This window comes from Heptranchias perlo, chromosome 12 (genome assembly GCF_035084215.1).
Source record: "Heptranchias perlo isolate sHepPer1 chromosome 12, sHepPer1.hap1, whole genome shotgun sequence".
NCBI lineage: Eukaryota > Metazoa > Chordata > Chondrichthyes > Hexanchiformes > Hexanchidae > Heptranchias > Heptranchias perlo.
The window spans coordinates 43,689,926-43,703,341 of record NC_090336.1 but is presented as its reverse complement, the minus strand read 5'-3'; positions in this window follow the sequence as shown (position 1 = coordinate 43,703,341).

Below are 13,416 nucleotides of genomic sequence, written 5' to 3'. Positions count from 1 at the left end.
TTGGAAGATGCAATACAATATTGGAAAATGTGAGGTTATGCACTATGGCAGGAAAAATCGGAGAGCAAGTATCTTAATGGCGAGCAACTGGAAAGTACTGCAGTACAAAGGGATCTGAGGGTCCTAGTGCAAGAAAATCAAGAAGTTAGTTTGCAGGTGCAGCAGGTGATCAAGAAGGCCAACAGAATGTTGGCGTTTATTGCTAGGGGGAGAGAATATAAAAACAGGGAGGTATTGCTGCAGTTATATAGGGTATTGGTGAGACCGCACCTGGAATACTGCATACAGTTTTGGTGTCCATACTTAAGAAAAGACATACTTGCCCTCGAGGCAGTACAAAGAAGGTTCACTCGGTTAATCCCGGGGATGAGGGGGTGGACATCTGAGGAGAGGTTGAGTAGATTGGGACTCTACTCATTGGAGTTCAGAAGAATGAGAGGCGATCTTATTGAAACATATAAGATTGTGAAGGGGCTTGATCGGGTGAAAGCGGTAAGGATGTTCCCAAGGATGGGTGAAACTAGAACGAGGGGGCATAATCTTAGAATAAGGGGCTGCTCTTTCAAAACTGAGATGAGGAGAAACTTCTTCACTCAGAGGGTAGTAGGTCTGTGGAATTTGCTGCACCAGGAAGCTGTGGAAGCTACATCATTAAATAAATTTAAAACAGAAATAGACAGTTTACTAGAAGTAAAGGGAATTAGGGGTTACGGGGAGCGGGCAGGAAATTGGACATGAATTTAGATTTGAGTTTAGGATCAGATCAGCCATTATCTTATTGAATGGCGGAGCAGGCTCGAGTGGCCGATTGGCCTACTCCTGCTCCTATTTCTTATGTTCTTATGTTCTTATATCCCCGCTCTGCTCTCAGTCACTGGTCCCACTCCTTTATATCCCCGCTCTGCTCTGGGTCACTGGTCCCTCTCCTTTATATCTCTGCTCTGCTCTCAGTCACTGGTCCCCCTCCTTTATATCCCCGCCCTGTTCTTGGTCACTGGTCCCTCTCCTTTATATCCCCGCTCTGCTCTGGGTCACTGGTCCCTCTCCTTTATATCCCTGCTCTGCTCTCGGTCACTGGTCCCTCTCCTTTATATCTGGGGGAGGTGGGACCAGTACAAATTGGACGGTCTGCATCTGGGCAGGACTGGAACCAATGTCCTAGGGGGAGTCTTTGCTAGTGCTGTTGGGGAGGGTTTAAACTAATGTGGCAGGGGGATGGGAACCGATGCAGGAAGTCAGTGGGAAATAAAGTGGTGACAGAAACAAAAGGCAGTAAGGGAGAGTGTACAGAACATGACCGGACAGATGGTCTGAGAAAGCAGGGCAAAGACCAAGGGAAGTCTAGATTAAACTGCATTTATTTCAATGCAAGAAGTCTGATGGGCAAGGCAGATGAACTCAGGGCATGGATGGGTACATGGGACTGGGATGTTATAGCTATTACTGAAACATGGCTAAGGGAGGGGCAGGACTGGCAGCTCAATGTTCCAGGGTACAGATGCTATAGGAAAGATAGAGCAGGAGGTAAGAGAGGAGGGGGATTTGCGTTCTCGATTAGGGAGAACATCACGGCAGTAGTGAGAGGGGATATATCCGAGGGTTCGCCCACGAAGTCTATATGGGTAGAACTGAAAAATAAGAAGGGAGAGATCACTTTGATAGGATTGTACTGCAGACCCCCAAATAGTCAACGGGAAATTGAGGAGCAAATATGTAAGGAGATTACAGACAGCTGCAAGAAAAATAGGGTGGTAATAGTAGGGGACTTTAACTTTCCCAACATTGACTGGGACAGCCATAGCATTAGGGGCTTGGATGGAGAGAAATTTGTTCAGTGTATTCAGGAGGAATTTCTCATTCAGTATGTGGATGGCCCGACTAGAGAGGGGACAAAACTTGACCTCCTCTTGGGAAATAAGGAAGGGCAGGTGACAGAAGTGTTAGTGAGGGATCACTTTGGGACCAGTGATCATAATTCCATTAGTTTTAAGATAGCTATGGAGAAGGATAGGTCTGGCCCAAAAGTTAAAATTCTAAATTGGGGAAAGGCCAATTTTGATGGTATTAGACAGGAACTTTCAGAAGTTGATTGGGAGAGTCTGTTGGCAGGCAAAGGGACGTCTGGTAAGTGGGAGGCTTTCAAAAGTGTGTTAACCAGTGTTCAGGGTAAGCACATTCCTTATAAAGTGAAGGGCAAGGCTGGTAGAAGTAGGGAACCTTGGATGACTCGGGAGATTGAGGCCCTGGTCAAAAAGAAGAAGGAGGCATAAGACATGCATAGGAAGCTGGGATCAAGTGGATCCCTTGAAGAGTATAGAGATTGCCGGAGTAGAGTTAAGAGAGAAATCAGGAGGGCAAAAAGGGGACATGAGATTGCTTTGGCAGATGAGGCAAAGGAGAATCCAAAGAGCTTCTACAAATACATAAAGGGCAAAAGAGTAACTAGGGAGAGAGTAGGGCCTCTTAAGGATCAACAAGGTCATCTATGTGCGGAAACAGAAGAGATGGGTGAGATCCTGAATGAATATTTCACATCGGTATTTACGGTTGAGAAAGGCATGGATGTTAGGGAACTTGGGGAAATAAATAGTGATGTCTTGAGGAGTGTACATATTACAGAGAGGGAGGTGCTGGAAGTCTTAATGCGCATCAAGGTAGATAAATCTCCGGGACCTGATGAAATGTATCCCAGGACGTTATGGGAGGTTAGGAAGGAAATTGCGGGACCCCTAGCAGAGATATTTGAATCATCCACCGCTACAGGTGAGGTGCCTGAAGATTGGAGGGTAGCAAATGTTGTGCATTTGTTTAAGAAGGGAGGCAGGGAAAAGCCTGGGAACTACAGACCGGTGAGCCTGACATCTGTAATGGGTAAGTTGTTAGAGGGTATTCTGAGGGACAGGATCTACAGGCATTTGGAGAGGCAGGGACTAATTCGGAACAGTCAGCATGGTTTTGTGAGAGGAAAATCATGTCTCACGAATTTGATTGAGTTTTTTGAAGGGGTAACCAAGAAGATAGATGAGGGCTGTGCAGTAGACGTGGTCTACATGGACTTTAGCAAAGCCTTTGACAAGGTACCGCATGGTAGGTTGTTACATAAGGTTAGATCTCACGGGATCCAAGGTGAGGTAGCCAATTGGATACAAAATTGGCTTGACGACAGAAGACAGAGGGTGGTTGTAGAGGGTTGTTTTTCAAACTGGATACCTGTGTCCAGCGGTGTGCCTCAGGGATCGATGCTGGGTCCGCTGTTATTTGTTATTTATATTAATGATTTGGATGAGAATTTAGGAGGCATGGTTAGTAAGTTTGCAGATGACACCAAGATTGGTGGCATTGTGGACAGTGAAGAAGGTTATCTAGGATTGCAACGGGATCTTGATAAATTGGGCCAATGGGCCGATGAATGGCAGATGGAGTTTAATTTCGATAAATGTGAGGTGATGCATTTTGGTAGATCGAATCGGGCCAGGACCTACTCCGTTAATGGTAGGGCGTTGGGGAGAGTTATAGAACAAAGAGATCTAGGAGTACAGGTTCATAGCTCCTTGAAAGTGGAGTCACAGGTGGATACGGTGGTGAAGAAGGCATTCGGCATGCTTGGTTTCATTGGTCAGAACATTGAATGCAGGAGTTGGGATGTCTTGTTGAAGTTGTACAGGGCATTGGTGAGGCCACACTTGGAGTACTGTGTACAGTTCTGGTCACCCTATTATAGAAAGGATATTATTAAACTAGAAAGAGTGCAAAAAAGATTTACTAGGATGCTACCGGGACTTGATGGTTTGACTTATAGGGAGAGGTTAGACAGACTGGGACTTTTTTCCCTGGAGAGTAGGAGGTTAAGGGGTGATCTTATAGAAGTCTATAAAATAATGAGGGGCATAGATAAGGTAGATAGTCAAAATCTTTTCCCAAAGGTAGCGGAGTCTATAACGAGGGGGCATAGATTTAAGGTGAGAGGGGAGAGATACAAAAGGGTCCAGAGGGGCAATTTTTTCACTCAAAGGGTGGTGAGTGTCTGGAACGAGCTGCCAGAGGCAGTAGTAGAGGCGGGTACAATTTTGTCTTTTAAAAAGCATTTGGACAGTTACATGGGTAAGATGGGTATAGAGGGATATGGGCCAAGTGCAGGAAATTGGGACTAGCTTAGTGGTATAAACTGGGCGACATGGACATGTTGGGCCGAAGGGCCTGTTTCCATGTTGTAACTTCTATGATTCTATGATGCTATGATATCCCCGCTCTGCTCTCGGTCACTGGTCCCACTCCTTTATATCCCTGTCCTGCTCTCGGTCACTGGTCCCTCTCCTTTACATCCCCATCCTGCTCTCGGTCACTGGTCCTACTCCTTTATATCCCCGCTCTGATCTTGGTCACTGGTCCCTCTGCTTTATATCCCCGCCCTGCTCTCGGTCACTGGTCCCTCTCCTTTATATCCCCGCTCTGTTCTCGGTCACTGGTCCCTCTCCTTTATATCCCCGCTCTGATCTTGGTCACTGGTCCCTCTCCTTTATATCCCCGCTCTGATCTTGGTCACTGGTCCCTCTCCTTTATATCCCCGCCCTGCTCTCGGTCACTGGTCCCTCTCCTTTATATCCCCGCTCTGTTCTTGGTCACTGGTCCCACTCCTTTATATCCCCGCCCTGCTCTCGGTCACTGGTCCCAATCCTTCTGCTCTCGGGCCTCCGCTCCCACTCCTTTTATCCCCAAAAATCATTAAAAACACTAACCAAATGAACTAAATACTTCCCCTCAGCGCTCCTCCTTGTCTTGTGACGTCACTTTTTGACTTTTTCTTGATATTTGATTCCTTGTGCGTCTCCTTTTATGCTCCACTCAATCTTAGTCTATAGTTCTTTGGTTCAAATCACTTGGCACTTCCATCACCCTCTGCACCTAATTAGCACACTCACCAAATTCCCAGTTCAGTGTCCTCACTCCGTTAGAGGTTCACTCTCTGCCTTTCCCAAGCTCAGCTGATATAAAGATGGAAGGAGCGTTTGTGTCAGATTGTTAAATCAGTCTGTAAATCCTTCCCCAACTTCACACTCTCCTCCAATGGAAAAATGTGAAGATACAAAAACAACAGCCTCAGCCAGACTCAACCCCTCGTTCGGTACGCCAGCAGGAATGTGGTGGGATGGAACTTCCACTTTCCACAAGGTGCACCTCTGACCCAGGCCAATTTTTTGGCCTCGGGGTCATTTAATTAATTTTGGCAAGCTCCCTGGACTCAGCCAGGGATTCAGTCTGGAGGTCATGTGGAGCTTGGCTGAGGCAGGTCTCGGAGGCCTGCCACAGCATAAACCAACAGGCTGCCTCTGCATTGCCAATATGAAATTATTTTTAAAAATTGTTTCTTAAAACTGGCATCTATGCCTATGCAATTAATCAAAGGGATGAACAGATGTCTCTTACAGAGCATTTAATGGAAAATGTCTGACGATATATTTGCATGGCATTCGAATATGGCCCCACATTTGTGCAGATTTATTCTACGGCCATCCCTTTCACTTCGGGCCGAAGTCCTGGATATGGGGACACGTGTAGACGTGGGGGGAGCAGCTCCACAGGAAGTTAATAGGTCAGGCATTTGCTGATACTTGACTCTGTAATAATACTTGTATTTACATTGAACTATTTTGTGATGACATGCACAGAGCACTTTATGCAATGATTTGCATTGCACAATGATTGATTTCCATGTTCTAATGTTGGGAGAGTGTATTTGGTGAGAGGGAGTGCTAAAAGATATAAATCTAGCACTTGTGAAGGACAAGTCCTGGAATTTTCTTTATTTGACAAAAAAAATTGCACTTTCAACAACATGGAAATTTGTACAATATGAAATGCAGTAACTTGTTCATAGCAACTTAGAAATTTTAACACAGGAAAAGGCCATTTAGCCTTCTTGCCTGCACTAAATTTAGGCTCCTCTCCAGGCTGATTTTACATAGTACAACTTTCCTGTTTTCTTTCCAAATTAACCTATTCTTCCTGCTTTTTCCCTGTATATTTTTATATTATTCTTCTTTAGGTAACTATCTAGTTGTTTTTTTTGAATGTTATAATCAATTTAGCATCAGTCACCACTTGTATATTGAATTACAGATACTGTTGGGCATGCAGACCCCATCTCCATAAAATACCATTTGAGATTAATGGCCATTTTTCAAAGTACTATCTTTATTCTTCTCTAGAATTATTGTCAGCGCAACCTTGTTCTTTTTAGATAACGTTTTAAGAAGCTGAAATTCAAGATGATTTAGTAAGGTCTCAGCATTTTTAGGAAGATATATAGAGCATAGAACCCTTACTTTTCCCAGCCTAATGAAACTTGTCCTTTGGCATTATAAAGTCATAAAGTAACTGTCTTCAAAGCCAGGAGTTGTGAAAATATGACTGGCCAAGGAAATAGCTCCATTGAACATTTGATCTCCCTCAGCAGCATGTGGTATATTGAACAAGTATCAAATTCTCCTCGGCAGAACGGAATTAGTGCCTCCAAAGTGTCAACTTCATAAAAGCAAATTAAAAATATTAATTGACATCTGAGTCCCGATTCTTACTCGGAGCAGGGAACGGAATGGGGGAGAAAACTTGGATGCAAAACATCAAAGTGAAGTTAACGGGTCAGATTCTGCGATCTCAATTTGATGGAACGATTAAATTTTTTCTTCCGGGTTTTGCATCTCCAAGCTGTGCAGCGTACTGCGCACCCGCAAGACGCAATCTGAAGTCCACTATTTACAGGGCCAATGCAAAAATGGAATTTGGAGCAGCCAGGAGGAATTTGCTATGGATTCACAAACACCCAGATTTATGACGCTGTCCTTGAAGTCCTGCTGGGTGCAGTGAGGAGTAGGAGAGACATAATTTTCCCCAGCAATGGGAGGAAGAAACCATAGAACCATAGAAAATAAACAGCACAGAAGGGGGCCATTCGGCCCATCGTGTCTGCGCTGGCTCGAAGAATGACCAGGTGCCCATTTGAATCCCACCTTACAGCACCCGGTCCGTAGCCCTGCAGCTTACAGCACTTTAGGTGCACGTCCAGGTACTTTTTTTAAAAAGTTGAGGGTCCCTGCCTCTACCACCAATTCGGGCAGCGAATTCTATACACCCACCACCCTCTGGGTAAAAAAGTTTTCCTCATGTCCCCTCTAATCCTTCCGCCAATCAGCTTAAATCTATGTCCTCTAGTTCTTGAATTCTCCATTAGGGGAAACAGGTACTTCCTGTCTACTCTATCTGGGCCCCTCATAATCTTGTACACCTCAATCAAGTCTCCCCTCAGCCTCCTCTGCTCCAAAGAAAACAACCCCAGCCTATCCAATCTTTCCTCGTAGCTGCAATTTTCAAGCCCTGGCAACATTCTTGTAAATCTTCTCTGCACTCTCTCCAGAGCAATTACGTCCTTCCTGTAATGTGGTGACCAGAACTGCGCACAATACTCCAGCTGTGGCCTTACCAGCGTTTTATACAGTTCCATCATTACATCCCTGCTTTTGTATTCTATACCTCGGCTAATAACGGAGATCATTCCGTATGCCTTCTTCACAACCTTACTGCCACCTTCAGGGACCTGTGCACATGCACTCCAAGGTCTCTCACTTCCTCTACCCCTCTCAATATATTCCCATTTACTGCATATTCCCTTTTACTGTTTACCCTCCCTAAGTGCATTACCTCACACTTCTCTGGGTTAAACTCCATTCGCCACTTTTCCGCCCACTCCACCAACCCATTGATATCTTCTTGGAGTCTACAGCTATCCTCTTCACTATCAACTACATGGCCAACTTTTGTGTCGTCTGCAAATTTGCCAATCATGTCCCCTACATTCAAGTCCAAATCATTAATATATATCACAAACAGCAAGGGACCCAACACCAAGCCCTGTGGCACACCACTGGAAATGGATTTCCATTCGCAAATACATCCATTGACTTTTACCCTTTGTTTCCTGTTACTGAACCTGCTTCTGTTACCAAAAAGGCATGGCTGGAGGTGGATGAGGAGGTGAGCAGCAGGAGCATTGTAGATGCAGTGTAGGAAGTACTTTAATGACCTAACCAGGTCAGGAAAAGTGAATAGAGTTGCTGATTCAACTACATCCTTTGGTGTACAACACCCGCCCCCCTACCCCTCACTCTGTCCTGCCAAGCCTACTCAATCACATCACTCCTCACACCCACTTAAGTTTCAGCAGCAACTATCCTTCACTTTCTATGTACTTCCTCACCTCCCCATGTCTCCATCCACTGCTGACACTCACCTCAATCTTATGCAATGTAATGCATTTGTCTGATAGTCACCCTCTGATGCATCTGCCTGATAGGCAACCTCACCCAATGCACTGCATCCATCAGGTGAATATGTCACCTTCAGTCATTCACAGGTCTGTTCTTTCACTCCTTGTAGGAGAAGAGAGTGCAAAATGAAAGGGAGAGGGTGAGGATTGGACGTGGCCAGTCACAAATTATGCAGCTCACTGATGCAGAGGAGGACATCATGGAGATAATTGACACATCTGCATCCCTCTCAATCGGAGGTAAAGAGGCTGGGAACTCGCAGATGCCTGGTGACAGAATCTAAAACATCTCTGACACATGTGCTGACTTTATTTTATCAAACCGACTGCCCATTCATTCTGGCTATTGTCGTCGCAGGGGAAGTTCACATAAGTGGATGCCCTGGCAAACTTGCCTTATACATTCATGAACTAGGAACGCTGAACTAATGAATGAACTACAAGAAGCCTGAGTATGGTGAATGGCAAGATTGTTAATTTGCCAGCGCTAATTCATATCACTTTCTTTCATTTTCCAGGGCCATCATGCATAGAGCAAGAGCCTGCGGAGATGCATGACTATGATTCCTCAGAGGACTTCATTCCTTCTGAGGGTGCACCATAACACAACACACAGGCAGGCACTAGTGCAAACACTCGTACTTCGGTGGCTCCAGTTAGATAGTTAGTTGGGTTTTCACCTGGTGATTCATAATTCACAAGTGAGTACGAGGAGACATTGATGGCAGGGGCAGCTGTGGACATCGGAGGGAGCACTTCTCTCCAAGCTCTGCTCAGCTGGACACAGACGCTGAACCTCAGAGGCCATCGTTGAGAGTGAGAATGATTGAGGTACAGCTGCAACTTTGTGAGGTATTGGCAGATGTGCCACACACACTCTCCACAATAGCGAAGAGGATGGAAGAGTCCATCTCCAACATTAGTGGATTTGTGATGTGCCTCACTGATGGGATTCCTCACAGGTGTCTTGAGCTAAGTTTACAGGGGGTATCTCTTGTCTTCTATGAACCAGCCCTTAAGTGTGTCTACAGGTAGGAAGAGGTCAGAAATGTTGGACTGCCGCAGTGTAAAAGCATCATGACAGTTGCCAGGGAATCTGGCGCACATCTGGATGAACCTCTTCTTGTGGTTGCACACCAGCTGTGCATTGATGGAATGAAATTGCTTGCGATTGATAAAAATTCCTGGTTCATGTGGTGATCTTCAGATTGCCATGTGTGTGAAATCGATGGCACCCTGCACCTGTGCGAAGCCAACCAGAGAGGCGAAACCGACTGCCCATTCATTCTGGCTATTGTCGTCGTGGGGGAAGTTCACATAAGTGGATGCCCCGGCTAACTTGCCTTATACATTCATGTGCAGCCGACTGAGAGACCCTGGAGATGTCAAGCGGTAGCACACTGGAAGGAGACAGAGGCAAAGAAATTGAGGGTATTGGTGACTTTTACAGCAGCAGGCAATGCGTGGCCACCAGGTCCAGCAGGCAGCAATTCTTCCTGAAGGAGGCTGCAGATGTCTGCGACTACCTGCCAGCTCAATCTGAGCCTGCGTAGGCAGTGCTCTTCAGAGAATTCCAGGAAGCTCAGCCTCTGCATGTAGACGCTCTCACATGGGTAGTGCCTCCTGCAACCTCGGCCCTCCTGCTGTTCTCCAGATCTGTGTTGTGTGCCTTTCTCTTGTGCACCTGCAGATCTCACCACAGCACAACGTCGCTGCCGTGGATGGTGAATGTCTTCCCTCCTCCGATGTCCTATAGAAACATCCATGGCGCCCCCCCACCCCCCTATCCTGATCTTGTCCATTTAAAAGCCTCCAAAGTTCTGAAAAAGCTTATGAACACAAGAACACTCTGCCAAACATTTGGAACTGAGACACCAGCTGTAAACACTGAGCTTTTATTCACATCGGGCAACTATAACTTTTTAAGACCCCCCATGAACTGCAGCTCAATCTCGCCTCTGTTTCACTGGCAAGCTTCCCGAGCCCCAGGAAACCCATGCTGGAGGCGTTAAATTCGAATGCCTGTTGAATTCAATTTAAAATTGCCTCATTAACATCTACTAATCATATAAATTGCTCTGAGAATTATCGACCCACCTCCAGTGAGTAGGTTACTCGCACGCAACCAAACGTGCCTCCGTTAAACCCGGAAGCGTAGGAGCCGAGTTGCGGTCGCGCTTCAAATTTCTATTATTTTAACTTCCCACCCGCCTCCAACCGACCCATTCTTGGGGGCTAAAATTCCCCCCCTAAGTATAATTTTATTTTTTAAATGCCAAAACTCATGCTGCTTTTTTCTTTTTTTATGGAAAACTCATAGGACTCAATTTTAGGAGACAATTGCGGGTGCGTTGGGGAGGGGCAGGGCTCTGAAAATCAGGGAAATCCCGTTTGGGTTCGGAAGCCGGCTCCGGCCAGCTGACTTCCGAGTTTCCCAGGGACCCATCTGTGTGCACGCAGGCGACCTGAAAATGGAAGTCCCGCCGGCTTACAGTTAAAGAGCCAATTGTACCTCATTGAGGTACTTAAGGCACTTTACCTTTGACAGAGTAAGTGATGAGAGAGATTTTTAAACTTAGCTGGGCTGCTTGCCCACCGCTTCTGATTCACGCCTGGTGAAACCAAAAGGCTTTGGCCAGTGTACAATGAAAGCTTTTCTGAAACAGAATGTTTTTGTACCAATGATTTCCTGCCTGCATTGTTTAGATAATTGTTAAAAGTTTTAATTAATACATAATTGTGAATAGGTTGGTATGAATTTTGGTAATTTTTAAGTGGGAGCCTCATTAAGTATTTATGCCTTTAAAAATCAAAGTTACAAAGAACTGTGATTTAACTTCATTAGGGTGAAGGGTCAGGTCAGGGAACAAGAAACTAAATAAATTAAATAAAAAACAATAGATGGAAGTGAAAACACAAAATGAACCGACCTTTGCACCCTGCTCCGATATCTGATGTCTCCCTCTCCGATGTCCCCCTCTTCACACTCCCGATGTCCCACCGATCTTCCCCTCTTCATCCCCCCGATGTCCCCCTCTTCAGCCCTCCCCGAAGTCCTCCCGATCTCCCCCCTCTCCTTCCCCCCCCCACCCCCGGTCTTCCCCTCTCCTCCCCCCACCCCCGGGTCTTCCCCTCTCCCCCCCCCACCCCCGGTCTTCCCCTCTCCTCCCCCCACCCCCGGGTCTTCCCCTCTCCTCCCCGCACCTCCGGGTCTTCCCCTCTCCTCCCCCCACCTCCGGGTCTTCCCCTCTCCTCCCCGCACCTCCGGGTCTTCCCCTCTCCTCCCCGCACCTCCGGGTCTTCCCCTCTCCTCCCCGCACCTCCGGGTCTTCCCCTCTCCTCCCCGCACCTCCGGGTCTTCCCCTCTCCTCCCCCCACCTCCGGGTCTTCCCCTCTCCTCCCCCCACCCCCGGTCTTCCCCTCTCCTCCCCCCACCCCCGGGTCTTCCCCTCTCCTCCCCCCACCCCCGGTCTTCCCCTCTCCTCCCCGCACCTCCGGGTCTTCCCCTCTCCTCCCCCCACCTCCGGGTCTTCCCCTCTCCTCCCCGCACCTCCGGGTCTTCCCCTCTCCTCCCCGCACCTCCGGGTCTTCCCCTCTCCTCCCCGCACCTCCGGGTCTTCCCCTCTCCTCCCCGCACCTCCGGGTCTTCCCCTCTCCTCCCCGCACCTCCGGGTCTTCCCCTCTCCTCCCCGCACCTCCGGGTCTTCCCCTCTCCTCCCCCCACCCCCGGGTCTTCCCCTCTCCTCCCCCCACCCCCGGTCTTCCCCTCTCCTCCCCCCACCCCCGGGTCTTCCCCTCTCCTCCCCCCACCCCCGGTCTTCCCCTCTCCTCCCCGCACCTCCGGGTCTTCCCCTCTCCTCCCCGCACCTCCGGGTCTTCCCCTCTCCTTCCCCCCCCGACCCCAGGTCTTCCCCTCTCCCCCCCCACCTCCGGGTCTTCCCCTCTCCTCCCCCCACCTCCGGGTCTTCCCCTCTCCTCCCCCCACCTCCGGGTCTTCTCCTCTCCTCCCCCCACCTCCGGGTCTTCCCCTCTCCTCCCCCCACCTCCGGGTCTTCCCCTCTCCTCCCCCCACCTCCGGGTCTTCCCCTCTCCTCCCCCCACCCCCGGTCTTCCCCTCTCCTTCCCCCCCGACCCCCGGTCTTCCCCTCTCCTCCCCGCACCTCCGGGTCTTCCCCTCTCCTCCCCGCACCTCCGGGTCTTCCCCTCTCCTCGTCCCACCTCCGGGTCTTCCCCTCTTCTCCCCCCACCTCCGGGTCTTCCCCTCTCCTCCCCCCACCTCCGGGTCTTCCCCTCTCCGCCCCCCACCTCCGGGTCTTCCCCTCTCCTCGTCCCACCTCCGGGTCTTCCCCTCTCCTCGTCCCACCTCCGGGTCTTCCCCTCTCCTCGTCCCACCTCCGGGTCTTCCCCTCTTCTCCCCCGCACCTCCGGGTCTTCCCCTCTCCGCCCCCCACCTCCGGGTCTTCCCCTCTCCGCCCCCCACCTCCGGGTCTTCCCCTCTCCGCCCCCCACCTCCGGGTCTTCCCCTCTCCTCGTCCAACATCCGGGTCTTCCCCTCTCCTCCCCCCACCTCTGGGTCTTCCCCTCTCCTCCCCCAACATCTGGGTCTTCCCCTCTCCTCCCCCAACATCCGGGTCTTCCCCTCTCCTCCCCCAACATCTGGGTCTTCCCCTCTCCTCCCCCAACATCTGGGTCTTCCCCTCTCCTCCCACCACCTCCAGGTCTTCCCCTCTCTTCCCCCCACCTCCGGGTCTTACCCTCTCCTCCGACAACATCCGGGTCTTCCCCTCTCCTCCCCCCTCCTGGTCTTACAGTCCAGCATCAGATGAGATCTCGCTCTCTCTTTCTCCCTTCTCCCCCCACCCCCCGCATTGCAGCTCCTGATGACAGGCAGCCTGCCAATCAGGCTGGCTGCCAGGCGCAAAACCCAGAGAGGACATTAATCATCAGCACTCAACATGCGATCGCATCGGAAACAATAAGTTTTGTTCATGCGGGTTTGCCAGACGCACCTTCACCCCCACGTCCCCCCCCCAACCCGCCACCATTGCAAAATCGACCCCACATTGCTCAAACTGAAAAATAATAATTTGGACTTT